The sequence below is a fragment of the Rhinolophus sinicus genome, chromosome 4 (genome assembly GCF_057876585.1).
Source record: "Rhinolophus sinicus isolate RSI-liver-muscle chromosome 4, RSI-T2T, whole genome shotgun sequence".
NCBI lineage: Eukaryota > Metazoa > Chordata > Mammalia > Chiroptera > Rhinolophidae > Rhinolophus > Rhinolophus sinicus.
Genome location: NC_142504.1, coordinates 99,772,472 through 99,791,996, shown reverse-complemented (window position 1 = coordinate 99,791,996; position 19,525 = coordinate 99,772,472). Strand labels below are relative to the sequence as shown.

Genomic DNA, 19,525 nt, shown 5'->3' with positions numbered 1-19,525 from the left:
GTACTTTTTTTATAACGCAGATTCTCATGCTCCCTCCACTCCATTCCCATTCTGACTGCGTGCGTGTTGAGGTGGAGTGTGGGAAGGAGGAAAAGAGTATTTTGTTTTTTAAAAAAGCTCTTCCAGAGACGGAGATACAACTACTCTTAGACCAGCGCTTCGGGTGATGGAGATGGAGAACTGAACATGCCCGCATAATTGATCTCTAAAGAACTACCAACTAGTTGGGCTTGCTGAGCAACTTTCTCGCAGTGTCTAAGTTAAACCCTGACAGCAAAAGCTAAATCAATGCAACTTGCATCTCAGGAACCAATGAAGTGATCAGTTAATTGGTGCCTAGAAAATTTTACTGTTTCCAAGCAGATTAACCCTCTATGAAGATCAGGTTCCTTTGGGAGTTTGGATGCTAATTTTGGTACCGAAACAAAGTCATTAGTCTCTAAAAGGAGCCCAAGTAAGCACTTTAGAGTACTTTAAAAAATCAACTTCCTAGTTAGAACAGTGATGATATACCAATAGTGATGATCTATCATCACAGGAAATAGTGTCTTAAAACTTGCTACCAGACAATTCCAATAAATTGAAAAATGAAGAAAGAGGAGAAAAAAAGGGGAGAAGGACAGATGAAGGAACAGACTTGGGAGCAAAACAAATGTGGCAATACCTCCAAGGGACCCATTAAGTTAGATGTGAGATGATTACACTGTACATATGTATATCACCGCATTAAAGAAGGGAAAGCTGACACAAGTGAAAGTTAAAAAAAAAAAAAAGAGAGCCCCCTAATAGCTCAACCACTTCAGAATTCCTATCTGACTACAAACAGAAGCCAACTGAATCACAATTTCTAGGGGTGGGATCCAGCCATCGGTCTTCTGTAAAGCTCTCCAAGGGATTTCAAAGTGCAGCCAAAGTTGAGAATGCCAAAGTTTATGCCCTAAATCTTGAGCAAAAAAAGACAATAAAAAGATGAAGCCCACAGTTACAAGTTTTCCAAACTGCAAATAATTTATTTAAAATATGAATAATAAAGTATAGCTCTTGACCTTAAAGGTATTTATAATTATCACCAACTTGAATTTAAGATGCAACAATAGACACTCTTTATAATCAGTCTCTGGCAGCTTTCTATCTTACCTGATATAATTTGCAGTAGCAAATAATCAAAACTTAAATGATAAGATTCTGACCACTTATTATCCTAGTTTTACATAGGTAAGCACTGCCCTCATTTTTATCCACTCTCATGGTTAAAATAAATTTTCTTGGATGCCAATCACACCACATAATAGTGTCAAGGTGACACAACCTAAAATACCTTGTTCCTGAGAAAGTGAAATCCAGCCACATTTCCCACCACCAAAATTACACATTTCAGAATGAGAAAAGAATCCAAAAATTCTAAATCTGACTCATTATCAAGCATATGTTTTGGCATATTATGATGCAAACAGTATCATACTGAAAGTCACTCAAATAAATATCTAGACATATTCGTCAAGGGTTTGAATTTCTTTTTAAACCAATCAAATCTTCATCAACTGTCAAGCAAAACACCCAAAATTTTATAATTTCACAAACTTGTATTAAATTCTATGTATGCTGATCTAACAGCTTTAACTTTTTCACTTAGTGTAGAAAATGAAATCATTGAAACCAGTTAGTTTTACACATGATTAAACATTACCTCAGAGTCACCTTTAATCATCACTTAAGCAAAACAAAACAAAACAAAACAAAAGTCTGCCTAAGGAAAAAAAAAAAAAGAAACCCAAACATGTACAATGAGCACTGAAATGGCTAACATAAGATGTTTTTAAAAACCATTCACTCTAAAATCACTGAATGAAAACAGAAAAAATTAGGCATGAGCTATAGAGGAACACAATAGAACTGAAATAAGTAAAGTTTAAACATAAGACAAATAACATATGAAATGTTCTCACCAAAAGAGGCAAAATTTTAGGCAAGACTAAATATACATTTTTAATATAATAAACGAGGCAGGTCCTATAGGGTTAACTGCCCTAGTAGAAGGCTCAAGAACTCACAGCTCAATTACAATAGTGTCTAATGATGTTACTATAACACCAGCTCACTCAGGAAAAAAACAACTTCCAAGCTGGCGTGTGACTGGGCAGCATAAATTAGTTTTATACTGCTCTTTAATTTTTTTTTTCCGGGGGGGTGGGAGAATCTGAAGGGGAATGCAGAAAAAAGAATTCACACATAAATGGAGAAATAACTAAAATGTAACTTAAGACAGTGAAGCACAGGTTTGTAGAAATAAGATTTGCTGCTTCCTCATATAAGCAGAATTGCTTCAAGTAGCAACGCCATCAGAACAGGTCAATGATCCATATAAAACTTAAAAATTTCAAAGTGACTTTCTCAGCACAGATTTTCATTAAATCTGAAACCAAATTGAAGTTGTTTTTTAAGCTCAAGATTTAAAATAAAGGCACTCAGTGGAACAAAAGAACTTTCTACTTAGGCACTCCCACTTGAAAAATAAAACAATTAAGATGCAACACCTCTTTAAAGAAACCTTCCCCCAAACCTGCAAAACAAACAAACAAACATTTCAATTAAATTGATATATCGTTTTGTGACTCTTCTATTAATACTCACAAAAAGATGCATCAATTTTGTCTAGAAATCTTTTAGTTTTAAGTTCAACAACTTAAACCTACATAATTCATCAAATCTTAAATGTGTGGCTTGTATATATTACATTTGTTCTGTAATAAAGCCATATAAGAAAACAAAAATCATGACGTTACGGAAAAAACATTAATAAGAAATCATTTCAAAATGTTATTATATCTACCATTTACAACTTGAAATGTCATGTACTAACTTTCCAAAAGTTAACCCCTCACAGAAAAAGAAGTTAACACACTTACAACTTGGTATGCTACATTTCAACTGAAATATAGTCTCGATACAACATGGCAAGGGCAATTTATGAAATCCACAATAAAAATTCAAATGCAATGTTTCAAATCAAATTACTTTATGAAAGTATGTATTTCTGAATTTTCTATTAAGACTAAATGGTTTCTTCCAGCAAAAGTTCTGAACCTACTTTTTTTAAACACCCGGAATAATCAAACTGCTACTAAGACTAAAAGGATGCTAAATTCTGTCAGAAGTCAAAGGTTGTTAACAAAAATTAGCCAAGACTGCATGCCTTTAGAAAGCCAGTTCAGAGTAATCAAAATGACTCCACACTATCTTACATTTATTTTTCCTAAATAACCGGCAGTTTCACCTTAAACTATGGTGGAAAAACTAAAGGCGTTTAGAAACTAAATTCGAAATAATAAGAAATAAATATATTCATTTTTAAAAATCACTAGGGTTTTCAGAGAGAAATAGTTATTAATCTTCAACAGGGCTTTTTAAAACGTCTCTATACCCGCAAAGAAACCTTTCAAGTTAGCTAAATACACACACCCATTTCTTTGAAAATCTAGTTTGGGTAAGTGATGGAGCCACCGCCCTCCACCCTACACCAATTTCACACCCAGCACTTGTAATCCTGAGAAAAAGATAAACTATGTCTTATTTCTTTATTAGGGGAGGGATCAGTTAGGTGCTAAGATTGTTTCCCGCATACCGCCATCACCTACAATACTTAAGAAGTAAACAAATCAAAGCCAGAAACCTAAACTATGGAGAGAAAATAAGGGACAAAGAGAAAACAAAAATTTGCTTGAGAAAAGACATTAAGACAAGCCATTTACAATTTGCATTTAGACACCTAAGGAGACACGCTCCAGGCGACCCAACGCGCTCGGCCCGGGAGGACGACAGAGAAACTACTCCAGAACAACAAAGAGGAGCGGCAGCCGCAGCAGGAGTCCCAGTCCGAGTTTCACTTGATTCTGCGACAAGCTGAGAAGGGAGTTCGGGGCCGGAGGACCGACCCGGGAACGCCAGGGACGCGAGGCACCGCGGCCGGCCCGTCCTGCCTGAGGGCCGCTGGCCCGGCCAGGCCCATCAGGCGACCCCGCTCGCTCTCCCGGCGGATCGCCGGCCTCCCGCGCGCTCCCTGCCGCCGTCGCCGGGAGCCCGCCCCGGGGCGGGGAAGCCGCGGGCGGGGTGCGCGGGCCCGGCCGGGGGAAGGGGAGGGGACAGGGCGCGTTACCTGGTCTCGGGCGATGGCGAGGCGAGTTCGCTCTCCCGCCGGGGCTAGTCCGCGGGGGCGCCGGGCCCGTCGCTCCCCCGGCGGCCCGGAGCGCTCCTCGGCCCCCGCCTCGAAGCGTCCAGGCCAGGCCGCCCCTCCTCGGGGCCGCGCAGCTGCCCGCGCGGGCCGGGCCGCCTCGAGCTCCCGGGCCGCCCCGCGGCGGGGGGCCTCTCTCGCGGGGCGCCCGGCTCCCCTCACCCGCTCCCCTACTCCAGGCGGCCACGGAGCCGAAGGGAGAGAGGAAAGGGGCTCCCGAGAGCGGGCGGACGCGAACGCTAGCTCCGCCACCCGAGCCGCTCCGTTACCGCAGCGGCGACGACGACCAGGACCGAGGTTTTGCTGCCAACTTGTCGAGAGGACACTGAGCATGCGCGCGCGGAGACCACATCCGGGTAATTTCAGGGCTGGCCCTCTCCCCCCCGCAGCTTTCCTTTCTCCAGGCTGTCCCCGCCTCCCGCCCGGAGTGAAGGGAGGGTCTCTCTGCGCAGGCGCCCACAGAGGCGCACCAGTCGAGGGGATGCCCGGAGTCCAGGTCTGGGATCCAGCGCTGTGGCCCTGCAGGGAAGCGCTGCCCGGTAATGGTGGGGGGAAAGGCTGCTTGGAGGGAATGGTCACAAGAGAAATTGGCGTCCCTTTGCAAAAAAGTACCCAAGCAGCGCGAGAGAACTCGGCATCTAGTGGGCGTCCAGTAAGTGCTTATAACTAGCGACCAGCCGGGCCTTGTTTTTGAGGACCTCCGTGGGCACAAAAATTAGACTTCAACAGCTAGCGGTTTACTTTGAGAAGAAACTGTCGATGTCTGCACCTTCCTTCCCTTTCACTAGCCCTGGATCACTAGATTCAAAGGTATTTAAACTTGCGAGACTCCCCCTTGGGTTAAAGAGATGCACGGGGTAGTCAAGGAATCACACGTTTGAGAGCCTGACCAGTGTTACTAAAGGTTAATGGTTCTTGTTGGAAGAGATTTAGGTGGAACGTCAAAGTTGGAAGGGACCTTTGAGGACCCACAACACACTTGTTAACTAGGTTACCTGTTGGGCAGGGCATACATTCTGCTTTTGACTTCATACTTCTTTTACTTCAAAATTTTATAAGAAGCATGTATTTCTTTTATATTTAAAAAGTTTCAGAAGATACTAATTATGTACATTTTCACCAACCAGGAAATACTTCTGCTGGGGGATCCCACTAAGGCGAATTATTAGAAAGTTCTAAACTGATTCTTAAGCTATATGCCCCGGAAACTCCCTAGTCTCCCCTCTACCTTTAACACAGTGCCCGACCCCCTAGCCCCATACAGTCCTTGCCTGAGCTCTTCCCTCTTCTACCAGAAAGCCTCTAAAACGGTCATCTTCACTAATGTCCCCTTATCCATGGGGTTGATTAAGACTTTCCAAGACTAATTTTAAGGGAATTCATTTCCAGATCTTCCACTGCTATAGTTACTGTTTTCTGAAATTGCTCTGCTTCAGAAAGCACCTGAAGACACAGCATCCCCTTTCAAAACTGTCTTTCGGAAGATCTAACAACAGTAGGTGACTTGATGATAGAGCAACATGTGATTCTTGGGCAGGATACCTCACTTGGAGTTAAAAGAGTTGAGTAACATTGCTATAACTAAACTTCCATTCCCATCTGTATTTGCTATCTATTGCTGTATAACAGTATTGCCACAGCAGCTTAAAACAACACAAATGTATTAGCTCACAGTTTCTGTGGGTCAGGAGTCCAGGCATAGCTTAGCTGGGTTCTCTGCAAGATCACAAAGTGAGGCTTGACAGGGAAAGGATCCACTTCCAAGCTCCTGTGGTTGTTGGCAGCCCTTAGTTCCCTGCAGGATGCAGGACTGAAGGCTTTAGTCCCTAGCTGGCTGTCGGCTCCCTCAGTTCTTTGACATGTGACCCTCTCCATAGGGAAGGTTACAATATGGCAGCTGGCTTCTTCAAAGCCAGCAAGGGGGAGAGTCTAAGACACTGGTTACATCCTTATGTAACATAATCACATACATCCTGTCACTTTTGCAATACTCTTGGCCAGAAGCAAATCATAGGGAAGGAGACTACACAAGGGCATGAATACCAGGAGGGGGGATCATACAGGAACACATTAGAACGAGTCTATCCACTGCACCTTCTAATTATTTGTGCAAAATTACAATCCCTCTAAGCTCAATCTCAGAATTTTTCTTCAGGTTCCCTTCATCTTCTTGCTAAGGGAAACCTGATTTTCCCCTGGCACACTGCTTCCCTTTCCCCCTCAATTGTATTTTCAACCATGAGCCCCTTAGACTGTGTCTGGAGGTGAGGTAGGTGTTCTCCTTGCTCCTCAACATCGCTGCCAGACCATCTCCCTCTCTCCTCCCTATTAACCTGCAGCTTTAAATCTTGTTATCCAGTACCTGTCATCTTATTCTCATTCTCTTTCATTTTTTTAAAACTTTTATTTATTTAAGTGTGTTTTTCCAGGACCCATCAGCTCCAAGTCAAGTCATTGTTTCAATCTAGTTGTGGAGGGTGCAGCTCACAGTGGCCTCTGTGGGGATCGAACCGGCAACCTTGTTATTAAGAGCTCCGCACTCTAATCAACTGAGCTAACCGGCCACCCCCTCTCCTTCATTTTTTAACCATTGGCTCCTGTCAGTCACTTCAATACCACTTCTGTCTTAATATGATATTAATATATAGTTAGATGATCTCCCCCATTACCCTGATCTCTCAGTTCCTTGATTTTTCCTTCAAGGACCTTGTCCTGCCCTAACTCAGCCACTTGCTCCCATGGGCATAATCACAGAAACCTTATCAAACTCTGCAATTTCTTCATCATCACAATTTCAAACATGTCATGCTCTGAACACCACCTCATGTTTCCATATTTCCCTATCGTACTCTAACTCCAACAATTCTTCAACCCGCGTATCCACTTTCTCTCATCCTTACCCTGGCCAGTCATAATCACTCCCTTGCACACACTCTGAATCCCCTTACTCTACTCCCCTTTTGTCGTGCTTGCTCAGCAAAACCACAGACCTGATTCAAGCCAGTTCTCCGCCTACTTACTCCACGCCACCACCATGTATCTGAACATGGATAGAGAAAAACACAATCACACTGACTAGTTTCACTTTAATTTCATCACCGGGAACCTCAAGTGGGCCCTTCGTGCTGCCCATGTATCCTACTTCCCTTCTCCATTCTTCTGGATTTCATACCTTTTCTGTCCTCTAATCTACACCTCTTCCCCCATCCTCATTCTCAGTTAATAACCTTGCTTATTTCATTGATAAAATTGAAGCAATGAGATGAAAACTTCCGCAGACTCCCACTATCTCACCTACCCTTGGCCACATATCAGCATCTGGAACCTCTTCTTCATCTTCCCCTGCGGTACACGGTGCATTTTCCATGTTCCTAGCTAAAACCAGTCCCTCTTCTAAGTCCAAGCTCCCAGCCTTGCCCTGTCTAATCAAGATCATCACTGTCACGCCAGCAGTTATCCCCCCTCTTCTATATTACCAATGTTTCCCTCTCTACTGGCTTGTCGCGTCCAGCGCAACACGGGCAGTGAGAGAATGAGAAGGGGCAGGGAAGGGTTAAGAAAGAAACAGAAATCAAGAAAGTTTTGAAACAGGGCCAAGGGTCTCACAGCCTCAAAGGACTGAGAGCCCCGAATCAGGCCACCTTGTGGCTTTTATTGATGCACATACAAGGAAGTAGCATTGTTTTTACTACGGTCTGTGAGTCTCATACATCATACCAGAAAACTGGTTCAAACCAATCACCCTTGCCTGTCGAAAGTCCCATGATGTGTAAATAATTACTGTTTGTACCTCCCCAGAGGACAAAACCTTTATGTTGAAAACTTACTGAGATGGAGAACTGATGTTATCACATCTACAATCACTTCCCAAGCAGGTTGTGGGAAGGAATACAGCCACAGAGGCAGAAGCTCTCCTTAGACGGGGGAAGGTGGGGGTCTATGCCCACCTCTGTCATCCCTGTGACTTCTCCTGGTGGTCCCCACACGACTGTGCCTGTCTTAGGTCGTTCCTTTCTTGAGGAATCTTACCCATCATTGGCTAGCCAGCCATCCTTTGGGGCCAAACAAGGAAATAGCATAAAGGTGAAGCAATGTCCCTGAAAGGAATAGTCTCACAGACTCTTCTTTCTTTTTAGGGGTAGGTACGAGGGGACAAACGGGAAGGCAGCGGTGTGACAACACTGGGTCACTCCTTTAAGCTTACAAGCAGCTGTTATTTCTCCAATCCTACAAAAATCTTCTCTTTGACCCACTTCCACTGTCACCCACTGCCCCATGTCTCCACTTCCTTTGCAACAAAACTTCTAAAAGCGTTTTCTATAATTTCTGTCTCTACTTCTTTGCCCATTCTGTAGCAGCAGAATAGATGCCATAAGATACAATTTATATAAAGTTAAAAACATGACAAACACAATGTGTATAAGACTACATTCGTATGTAATCAAATCATAATACAAAGGTTAAGTATGTAGCATATTTTAGATTTCCAACTGAGAGGGTCTCCCACCTTCTCTTTAACCCATTCTTGCCTTCATCCTTAACGCTCTATCAAAACTCCTCTTGTCAAGGTCAACAATGAACTTCGCATTGCCTCAATCCAATGACCTAATCTCAGCTCATCTTAATTGACCTGTCTGCAATAGCTGCCACAGCTAATCACTTGATTCACCTTTTTTCATTTTAACTGCGCCCTCTTGGTTTTTCTCCTTCCTCATTGGTCCCTCTTTCTTCGTTGTTGATTCCATCTCTTCTCCCAGACCTCTTAACCTTCTAATGGCCCAGGGCCCATTCCTTGGATTTTTTTCTCTTGTCATTGGTGATCTCATCAAGTCTCCTGACTTTCAATACCATCTAAGATGTATGATATCATCATTATAATGACAGCTCCCTAATTTATATCTTCAGCTCAGATCGCCACCTGAACTCCAGATCCTGATACCCAGCAGTCCACTGCACATCTCATACTCAGCATGCCACACACTGAACGGCAACCTTCCTCAAGCTTCAACCCACCAACTGCCCTATCTCAGTTGATGACAAGTCCGCCCTTCATATTACTCAGACCAAAAATCCTCGAGTCATGCTGGACTTCCCTCTTTCTTTTACATCTCACTTCTAGTCCAGAGTCAGAGAACCCTTCACCACGTCCACTGTACCCCTGGTTTGAGCCACCATCATCTCATGCTTGGATTCGTCTTCTAAAAGCTCTCCCAGCTCTCCATCTTGCCCTTTGGAGTCTATTCTTAACATAATAACCAGAGTGACCCTCCTAAAACCTGTCGGATCATATCACGCCTCTGCTTAAATCCCAGTGGCTTCTCATGTCACTCAGAGTAAAAGTCTGTGTCCTTAACAACAGCCTACAGGATTCTACAAGACCTTGACACAGGTGGGGGTACCACCGCCCTACCCCCAACATTAGCTCTCTAATCTCATCTCCCGTTATTCTCCTCTTGGATGACTCTGCTGCAGCCTGACTGACTGCCCTACTTTGTTAACCCTAGAAGATACCAGCCGTGTTCCCAAGTTAGGGCTTTTGCAATTGGCTGTCCTTCTGCCTGGAACACATTTCCCCTAGATGTCTGCATTACTAGCTCCCTCACCTTACTTTAATCAAATGTCGCCTTCTTAATGACTTTGTTAAAATCACAACCCATTCTGAACCTCCCCTCTGCACCTCAGATCCCCCTTACCCGGCTCTCTTTCCTCATAGCTCTTCTAACATACTCGATTATTTACTTACGAGTTATAGCTTATTGTCTATCCCCCCCCCCCCCCAGAATGTAAGCTCCACGAAGGCAGGGACTTATCGGTGTTTACTAATGTATTCCAAGTGCCTAGATACCTATTGACACAGGTGATGCTCAATAAATACTTGTTGAATGAACGAATAAGGTGTTTCATGCTTCTGTCCATTAAATGAAAACTAGGAATAGAGGTGACTCTGAATCCTATTTCATTCCAGCAAAAATATTCTAGGCTTACATTTTAATAGTTTATCAAAATTTGTAATATTCTATGTTGTTCAGATCAATTAGGTATTCAAAATTGTATCAACAAAAAAATCAAGATGAGGTTTTTAAACTTAGAAACTCAGTCAAAAGATTCTTTTTAAAATTTTTGGAGGGAAATATGATAGGTCAATCGATAAAACTTCCCAGCGTAAAATCTTATATTAAAATGTTCAGGGGCAAGATAAGGAGAAAAAGAGTGATGTAAAACTTCTTTAAAAAAAAAAAAAAAGCTTGTTCATGTATTTTTTAAATAGATGATGGATGCATTATGATCTTTAGATTCCCTTGGATACGCTTAAAGAATGATGTAACAATCTTATTTTAAAATGCCAATACTTATGTCAGAAATGACAAGCTTTGCCATTATTTAAACAAAATAAATCATTTTAGATCTGACCTTTAAAATAACAAGAAGAAACATAGTTTCACAAATTTCTTTGAGGAGGTAAGCAAGCAAGTTCCAGAGCACTCTGAGGGAACTACCACCTTTCCTGAGACTTCTCCAGGAGAAACATCTCTGATCTGGGGTGGCAAAGGCTTGCAAGTTTTCTTTCCCTTTTCTTTTCTTTGATGACTCCACCTCATTTGAATGGCAGCTTGATCCAGAGGTGGAGACAGAGGCTCTCACCTCCAGCATGGCCCATCTAGGAAGAACGGAATAACACATTAACATGGAAAGGACCTAGCAACGGACAGCTCCAGGCACACCTTAGCATCACGACATTTTAGAGTTAACCCAATGTTTTTAAAAATGATTCAAGTTGCCCTTGGAAATCAATCAGCATTAATTAGCCTGAATATTATAGTGTTTCCCACATTCCTATAAGTACTATAATAAAGTCTGTCATCTCCTTTGGCTTAAAATGTGGGAAGTGATGTCTGAGGGTGACCAATGTACATTTGACTATCAAGTGATTTGTTCTTTCAGCTTCAGAGGAGGCCAAGACTTAAGGAAGAAGAGAGAAGATGGGTGGAGCCCATGCTTTATTTCATTTATTTATATATTTATTTATTTATTTACTTACTTACTTGTTTATTTTCTAAAAAGTTATAGTAGCTGCAATCCATGCCAGATCCAACAAGGTCCACAAGGACAGCTGTGGAGAGAATCCCAAGGGGAGAAATGGGTGGAGGCAGGCAGGAAGGAATTAGGTGGGCCGGGAAGGGAAATTACAGCCCACCTTTGTCTGGCAGCAGTCCTCTAAGTATTCACAGAGGCTGGGAGGCAGCTGAAAGTGAGGGGCAGGAGCAGTACAACACCCCATTGCCAGCCCTAACCATCCATGCAATGAACCTTTTACTCAATACAGATAGCAGGTCCTAAGGGATCCGGGGAGAAATCTACCCAGCACATGCCCTTCGGTAGCTCCCAGGCCAGTGGGGAAAGAGTGAAGTGTGACTGGACCAGTGTGATAATGTGGTAATGGAATATTTGGAGAGAAAAGAGAAGCAGCAACCTAATCTTGCTGGGGAGGATTCAGATGGCTTCACAAGAAAGTAGCAGGTACGCTGAAGGAGGTAAAGTAGGAGTTTGCCAATAGATGAGGACTCAGTGGGGAGCTTTCTAGGCAGAGAAAACAGCCGAGAGAGATGAAAGTGGTTGGTGTATTTGTGGCATGGTAAAAAAAAAAAAAATCTGTACGTAGCTACAGATATACTTGCCACCTACAAAACAAAACATAAACATCATTTGTAAGAGGTTACACATTACAGCATTGTTTACCATCACAGACTGTTGGAAGTAAATGTTTACCAAAAGGAGATTGGATAAGTGAATTATGACACATCCATAAACAGAACAATAGGTAACTGTAAAATAGAGTGAAATTTTTCGTTGTACCTACATGGAAAAATCTCAAAGGTTACTGCCAAATGACAAAGCAAGGTCCAGAACGTGTCTATTATGACACACTTATAAAGGAGGGAAGAGAATACGTATTTGTCCTATATTAAAAAGAAGGAAAGATAATACGTATTTTAAACAACTATTGTTGCATGGGGTAGAGTGGGAACTGGGCAGATGGGGGATGGGTGGGAGGAATTTTTCACTGTATAATTTTATTTGTGAATTATGTAAATGTATTACCTACTCAAAAAATTAAACTGAAATGACTCAAACTTAAAATTCAAAGTGACTGGCATGTATCTTTTTATTCCTCTCCTTTAAGACTCAGTGACCCTCTAGGATCCCTGATGTTTGTCAGGTGTGGGTGTCTTTTCTGCTCCCAGACTAGGCTGTGAGTTCCCTGAAGACAGATATTCTTTCCTCACTTTCTCTGAGTGCCTAACGCTGGGTCTACACACAGCAAGTGGCTGAGAATGTCTGTGGAATGAATGCATGGAGGAGAGGGGACGGAGATGAGACTGGGGAGGTAGATTTGGGGCCCAAGTATGACGATTTGAACTTCATTGGGGAACAGATACGTTTGTTTTTGTTGTTGTTGTTTGGGGTTGTTGTTTTTAAGTTTTATTGAGGTATAATTTACATTTATAAACTTCTTTCAGTAGAGAGTTAGATGAGTTTGGTAAGTATGATGAGTATACATTGTGCAACTAGCACACAATCAAGTTGTAGGACATTTCTGTCACTCCGAAAGGTTCCCTCGTGGACCTTTGTAGTCCGTCCCCACCCCCATACTCCTGGCCCTAGGCAGCCACTGACATACTTCCTGTTACTCAGGTTTTGATTTTTCTAGAGTTTCCTGGAAAACCACAGTGGAATCTTACAGTGTGCAGTTTTTTTGTATCTGGATCCATTCACTCAGCATGATGCTTTTGAAATCCAAAATGTTATTGTGTGTATCAGTAGTTAGTTCCTTTATGTTATTATTCAGTAGTATTCCATTGTTTGTATATGAAAATCCATAGAAACAGAAAGTAGATTAGTGGTTGTCAGGGGATAGGAGAAAGAGGAATTGGGAGATATGGGGCTTCTTTTGGGGATGATGGAAGTGTTCTGGAACTAGATGGTGCTGATGGTTGTACAGCATTGAGAATATACTAAAAGACATTGAACTGTATACTTTAAACAAAGTGATGGTTGCCAGGGGCTGGGAGGTGGGATAAATGGGGAGATGTTGGTCAAAGGGTACAAATTTCCAGTTATAAGATGAATGAGTTCTGGGGATCTAGTATATAGAATGGTAACTGTAATTAACAATGCTGTATCATATATTTGAAAGTTGCTAAGAGAATAGATCTTAAGTGTTCTCACCATAAGAGAAATAGTAATTATGTGAGGTGATATATGTGTTAAGTAACCTTACAATGGTAGTCAGTTTGCATTATATACATACGTCGAATCATCACATTGTACACCTTAAACTTACACAATGTCATATGTCAATCATTTCTCAATAAAGTTGGGGGAAAGAGAAAATAGTTAAAATGGTGAATTTTATGTTATGTAAAATTTATCTTAAAAATGTACATTTTAGGTAAGTATCACTAGCATGGTTACTAAGCAAATAGTCCTTGGAGGCAGACTGACTTGGCTCAGGTCCCCATTTCACTCCTTAGTGGCTATGGGACCTTGGACAAACTATTCTAAGTATCTGTTTCTTCATCTGAGAAATGGGGGTGAAAACAGTGCCTGTGTCACAGAGCTGTAGGGAGGATTCAATGAAACGATGCATATAAAGCACGTGGCGTGGTACTGACCAAAGGCCAGTCAGTGTTAGCGACTTTTCAGTCCCCCTATACTTGCTGTATGCCAAGTCGATTACATGTCTTAATTTATTTGATTCAACATGAAGCAGGAATTAATTCTCAATCTGTAGGTGGTGACACTGAACCATCAAGAGATTAAGAATAACTTGTCCCCATATTGAGGGATTTTCTGTAAAATAACTGGTCTACATTTTTCAAAAATATCAGTGTTCTGCAAGACAAAGACGGACTGAAGAATTGTTCCATATTGAAAGAAATCCAATAGATAGGACAATTAAATGCTATGCATGATCTGGAATTGGGTATGAAAAAGACTTGCTATAAAGGACATTATTGGGACAATCAACAACATTGAAATATGGATAATAGATTAGATAATTGTATTGAATCAATGGTCGATTTCCTGAGTTTGATTAACTGCAATACGTGTATGCAGAGCCAGGAGTAGGGTGAGGCAGGCAAAGCTCTGAGGGTGCAAAATTTAAGGAACCCCTGGGGGCCACTCACTCATAGGCTGTGCTTGTTCCCTGCCCCCCACCCCCCCACACACATACCCATCTGGCCCTGGATCTTGTTAAAAATGCAGGTTCTGATTCAGGGGATCCAAGTTGGGCTGGAGAGTCTACATTTCTCACAAGCTCCCAGATGAGGCTGATACTGCTGGTCCCCAGGCAGCAGTTCCAGAGACAAAGCCCTAGACTCTAGGGCCCAGACCTCTAGAGCTTAAACTTCAAAATTTGGGGGGAGGAGAATAATGGAAAGGAACAGTACGTGTTTTAGGAGACAGTCCACAATTGTGATTCTACATACTTCAAGGGCTTTGCAATGAGATGTTCATCTTTCCTTTTTCAAGCATCCTTTTATTTAGTAAACATGCAGTGATCCTACGGCGTGCCATACTTTAGAGAGAGGAATTGAATGGTAAAGGATATTAACTGAAACAGTTATCATTTACCCAGTTTTTCCCTTCCTCCCGGAGATTCCAAATCAACCTTAAATCTAGACAGTTTTCAGTCCAACAAGGGAGCTCAGCATCTGACAGTCTCAGTGTCACAGGCAAAAGACAGAACATTGCAGGCAGGGAGTGCTAGAAATGACAATTTCATCAAAAGCAAACAACACAAAACATTTTTAAATAATAGTTGGCATTAGTGCTGTGACATCATTTTAGTGACAAAGAATCTTGTAATGGATATTGGTGTGAAGGCTTTTTAGCTTTCAACTCTGCGGGGGAGAGGGGGGAATATCTTACCTTAACATCACCAAAATCTTTCCTTATTTTAAAAGTATTTTCTTGGGAGACCTTGAGGAAAATAATTCACTTTACCATGAACAAAACTTTCAGTCACTAGTTTTTTGAAAAGTTTAGGGATAATCAAGTGCTCCCTTTTAGAGGTGGAAATGAGGTATTTGCAGAAGGATGCTGTGAGCATTTGAGCAGCACATACCTCATATTTATGTAAAAAACTCAGAAACCAGGTAAGTGAAGGATAAGGCTGGCTGGTTCCAAGATCCAGCCTTTTCAGTCTCCCTCCTCCAAGGTGGCCTGCAGAGCCCTCACCTCTCTGCGGGCCCCAGAACACTTGCAGTTCTGAGATTTTTCTTTCCCTTTCGCTCAGTGCTGGTTGCTGCCTCTTGGCTTTTGCTTCTTCCCCTTTCCCTGGCTGACTTTCACTTCCCTGGCACTTCTGACCAGCTGCACCCAGCTGCTGCCTTTTAACTCTCCCCAAACTTCCTGCCCTCGGTGCTCCCTCCCGCCTGTGAAGGGCTTTACAGCTTGCAGAGCCTGCCCTACATGGTGACCCACTGACCCGTTGGAGAAGCCCTGCAGGATTTGCTCCTAAAACGTGCTGGGGCCAAGCAAGCCTCCTCCAAAACTTGGGTACCTGGGCATCTAAGCACGCACATTTCATCAGCAAGGAAATAAGAACTCAACATCCACAGGGCCACAGGCCCCTGAGGCCAGTGGTGGTGTAGCTGTTTCCCTCCTTTCTCCATTTTAGGGAGGCTTGTTTTCGGTTCAGCTCCTACCTGCTTTAAAAAATAACACTGATCCTCTCTAAGAAAGATGCCCTGACTCAAAAGCCCCTCTCCAGCCTGGACACCTGTCTGCCCTCCCCAGCACACAGACAACTGGGAGTTCTTCCGAGCTTGCCTGAGGCTACCCGGGTTAGCTCCTGACACAGGTCTTAACCACAGTCCACAAAGGCTCCTTGGAAAGCATTCTTTATTGGAAGGTTTGACCCAAAGGCCCAGGAATGTGGGCTTACCCTGTCCTCCCCTGTAGCCCGCCCTCCATCATCACTGCTCCCCCAGGAGCAAATCAGAATTGATTCTTCAGCCAAGGAAAAGGCCACTGTGGACAATCAGGCCCAGGCCTGAGGTTTGCCCTCGCCCCCTCCCTCGCATCCCATCCATGCAGCCCAGTGACTCCATCCCAGCGGATCTCATCCTTGAATTCCTGCTGTTCTGTGTGCTTAGACCTACTTCATTAGGAGATAGTAGCAGTGAGGTGGAGATTGTGATAGGCTTGGGCATCAAAGGGACAAGTGTTCAAACCCTGGTGCCACCATGTGTGTTCCTGGACAAGTTACTGAATCTTTCTCAGCTTCAGTTACTTCCTCTGGAAAGGTAGGTATCATCACATTTGTTTAAAATTTTTTCCCTGAGGGTTAAATGAAAATTTCATAATCCAACAAAAATTTGTGTACTGTTTGCCAGGCACTGCTCTAGACGGGGGAATAATGGTGTATGTATCAAATTCCTTATCCATAAAGAGCGTCCATTCTAGTGGGTGATACAGACAACAAACATGGAGCCAACAGAATAATATAATTAAATAGTAATAACTGCTATTTAAGAAAAGACCATAGAGAGTGATTAGGTTTGGAGAGAGGGATGGAGTACTATTTTAGATAGGGTGATAAGGACAGCTGTCTGAGGAGGTGACATTTGACCTTCCCTTAAACCTGGGACTGTGGGATTGGGACCACTCTACTTACCAAGATCGAAAAAGTGAATTACTTTTTTATAAACCAACTTATTTCATATGCATATATTATAATGAGTTAGGAAATATGCCGGTTCACATATAGAGTAGCATCAAATTTGGAACATCAGTTAGGATATTACTATATGCAAACGGTTGAAGACTTAAAGTATGGATGCACATACAATGTAAATAGATGCTACAAATTTCTGCAAAACGTGCCTAAAAATGGTCTTCACCACATGCTTCTAAACTCTCTCTGAATTACAGCTTTCGAACAAAACAAAAACCCAATGAATTTGGACCAGATATCTCTAAAACCTACTCCACCCCCACAGCTGTCTTTATTTAGTACTAAATTTAGAGCAGATGGAGGAACCAGCAAGCAAGACAATGCCTGCATCTGCTAATAAATTAATACTGCTGAGCCAAGCAAGTAGAAAAATCTAGAGTGGTCTCTACATGTTAGCTGAGCTACAAAAAAGGCAAGGCCTCCTGCTTTTGAAGAGTTTATAATCTATATGATTTAGACATAATATTGCTTGCTAACATTAAGGACTCACTATGTGCTAGTCTAAGTGTTTTACTCATATCAACTCATTTAATCTTCCCAACAACCCTGTGAAATAAATACTGTTACATTATCCAGTTTACAGAGGACACTGAAATCTCACAGAGGTTAAGTGACTTTGCCCAAGGTCACACGGGAGTGACAAAGCAGGGGTTCCAAAGCCTACACTCTCAGCCACCATGCTCTTATCGAAAGACATAGATAGGAATAGATTGTCCCTATGACTTCATTTTATATTCACCATGTATTCTTTGTTATTTTTTAGAAGTACACCTACCCCTCATAGAATGTTCTGTAGGTCTGTATCACAGCAGGTATGCTGAGCCTCGCACATAGTAGGTGCGCAGTTGGTATTTATTGATTTGATCATGGGCAATATTATTTTTGATACTTAGGTTGCTTTGAACAGAAAATCGCCATAAGAATGAAAGAAGTTGACCAATGCCACGAGAGACGTGTCAGAGCTTTGATTCTGCTGAGTCCCACGTCCATTATGTAAGTTCATACTGCAAATCATTTTCCCTCCCTGTCTCTGCCTGGAGGCTGTAAGTTCCTTGAGGTCAAGGATACAGTCCACGTCATCATCGCATCCTCGCTGACCCACCCAGCGCCTGTGAGGAGGTTTAAACTTGAGTGACAGGAGCCCAGCTGGCCTCTGTTAAAGCAGAAATAAATGTGTTGGAAGGATGCTGGGAGAGCTCCTGGGCTGAAGAAAGAGGAAGAGCAAAAACTGGAGGAAGCAGAGGAACTCCAGAGACTGGACCCAGGGCTCCACGCCACTGGGGTGCCTTTCTTTCACTCCATTTCTGCCTCTGTCTAGGGAAAACACATCCCCCAAAGCCCTTGACGCACCAACTGCTAGCTGAACGATGCAACACAGCAGTCTAGGGGATTCTTCCTCTGCCCCATCTCCAGTGAGAATGATCTTGAGGAGATCTCCGCTTGGCCAAGTTTAGGCCATGATCTCATCTCTGACCAATCACTCGGGAGCACTCCCATTACCCAAGCCTGGAATGTGTGCTTCTTATCCCTGGGGGCCAGGAAATGGGTTCCCAGCAGAAGCCGAGCGGGACTGAGGAGAGGATGATGTGGAGACATGCCGGGCAGTCAAAACAATGGCTGCCACACACCTCCTAGTAGGTGTATGGAGTGAGGAATGAGGAGAGGGGCTGAGCGCGTGGAGTGGTTATTTCCTTAAAGAATCGATTCCATGTTAAAAAATGGTAGGGCTTCCCTGTCATTCAGTTTGTATTCATTCATTCAACACTTTTTTCAGTGTCTATCAAGGGCCAGGCACTGTTCTAGGTACTGGGTGTACGTGTCAGAAACAAAACAACGTCCCTGTCCTCCTGAATTTTCCGTTCTAAATAAAGGAGGGAGACAGGTAATGAACAACTGAACATGTGTACGCATACTATGTCAGCTGGTGGTAAGGGTCGCAGAGACGATTAAAGCAGGGTAAAGAGAATGGGAAGTGTGGGAGAGGGGTCTGGGGGTTTATAGGATAGTCAGGCTGCTCCGATGAAATGACATTTAAGCAGAGACCTAAAGGAAATGAGAGGGCGGGCTGTGTGAATAGCTAAGGATGGAATACTTCAAGCTCATGAAACACTAAGTGGAAAAGCCCTATGGTGGGTACAGACTTGGTGTGGGGAACAGCAAGGAGGTGAAAAGAGTGGGGAGGTGATAGGAGGTGAGGTCAGGGCAGAGGGGGATTTACTGCGAAGCCAATGTCACTCGCCTAGACTGCTGCTCTTGAGGGGAATTTCGGGGCTTGCGGAGAGTCCCAGGTGGGGTGGCAGAGCCAGGCTGCAATCTGGAATCATTTCCATACAAACGTGTCTGGTAAATTGCCTAAACAGGTATCAGAAGAAAGGGACCTGAATTATATTGTTGTGATTTAATTTCCCATTCTAAATTAACTTTCAATTCTATTACCTGATTTTCTGTTTGTGATTTGAATTATTTTCCTTAGCAAAGACCCCTCAGCATGTTCCTCTTCCTCTTCCCTTTTGCTCATGATTTAAGCTTCAGGTTCGGCAAACTCTCGATCT

At 43.0% G+C, this 19,525-nt stretch overlaps 1 protein-coding gene and 1 long non-coding RNA gene across 7 annotated transcripts in view; both read right to left on the bottom strand.

Moving 5' to 3' along the window:
- Nucleotides 1-4,523, bottom strand: part of SMAD4 (SMAD family member 4) — a 50,127-nt gene extending 45,604 nt beyond the window's left edge. The window contains exon 1 of one of the 6 annotated variants that reach the window (XR_012498748.2): nucleotides 4,154-4,520. The gene's annotated coding sequence lies outside the window, so the exon portion shown is untranslated. Of the gene's footprint in view, nucleotides 1-3,749; nucleotides 4,067-4,153 lie in introns of those variants that run through there. The other 5 variants (XM_074339965.2, XM_088797998.1, XM_074339963.2 and 2 more) reach the window with 5 other exon arrangements.
- A 5,940-nt stretch (nucleotides 4,524-10,463) lies between these two features.
- On the bottom strand, nucleotides 10,464-19,525 carry LOC148758427 (uncharacterized). The gene is made up of 3 exons (XR_016021174.1): nucleotides 19,410-19,525; nucleotides 11,272-11,339; nucleotides 10,464-10,886 (listed from the first exon to the last, which is right to left on the bottom strand). It is a non-coding gene; the product is annotated as an uncharacterized LOC148758427 (long non-coding RNA).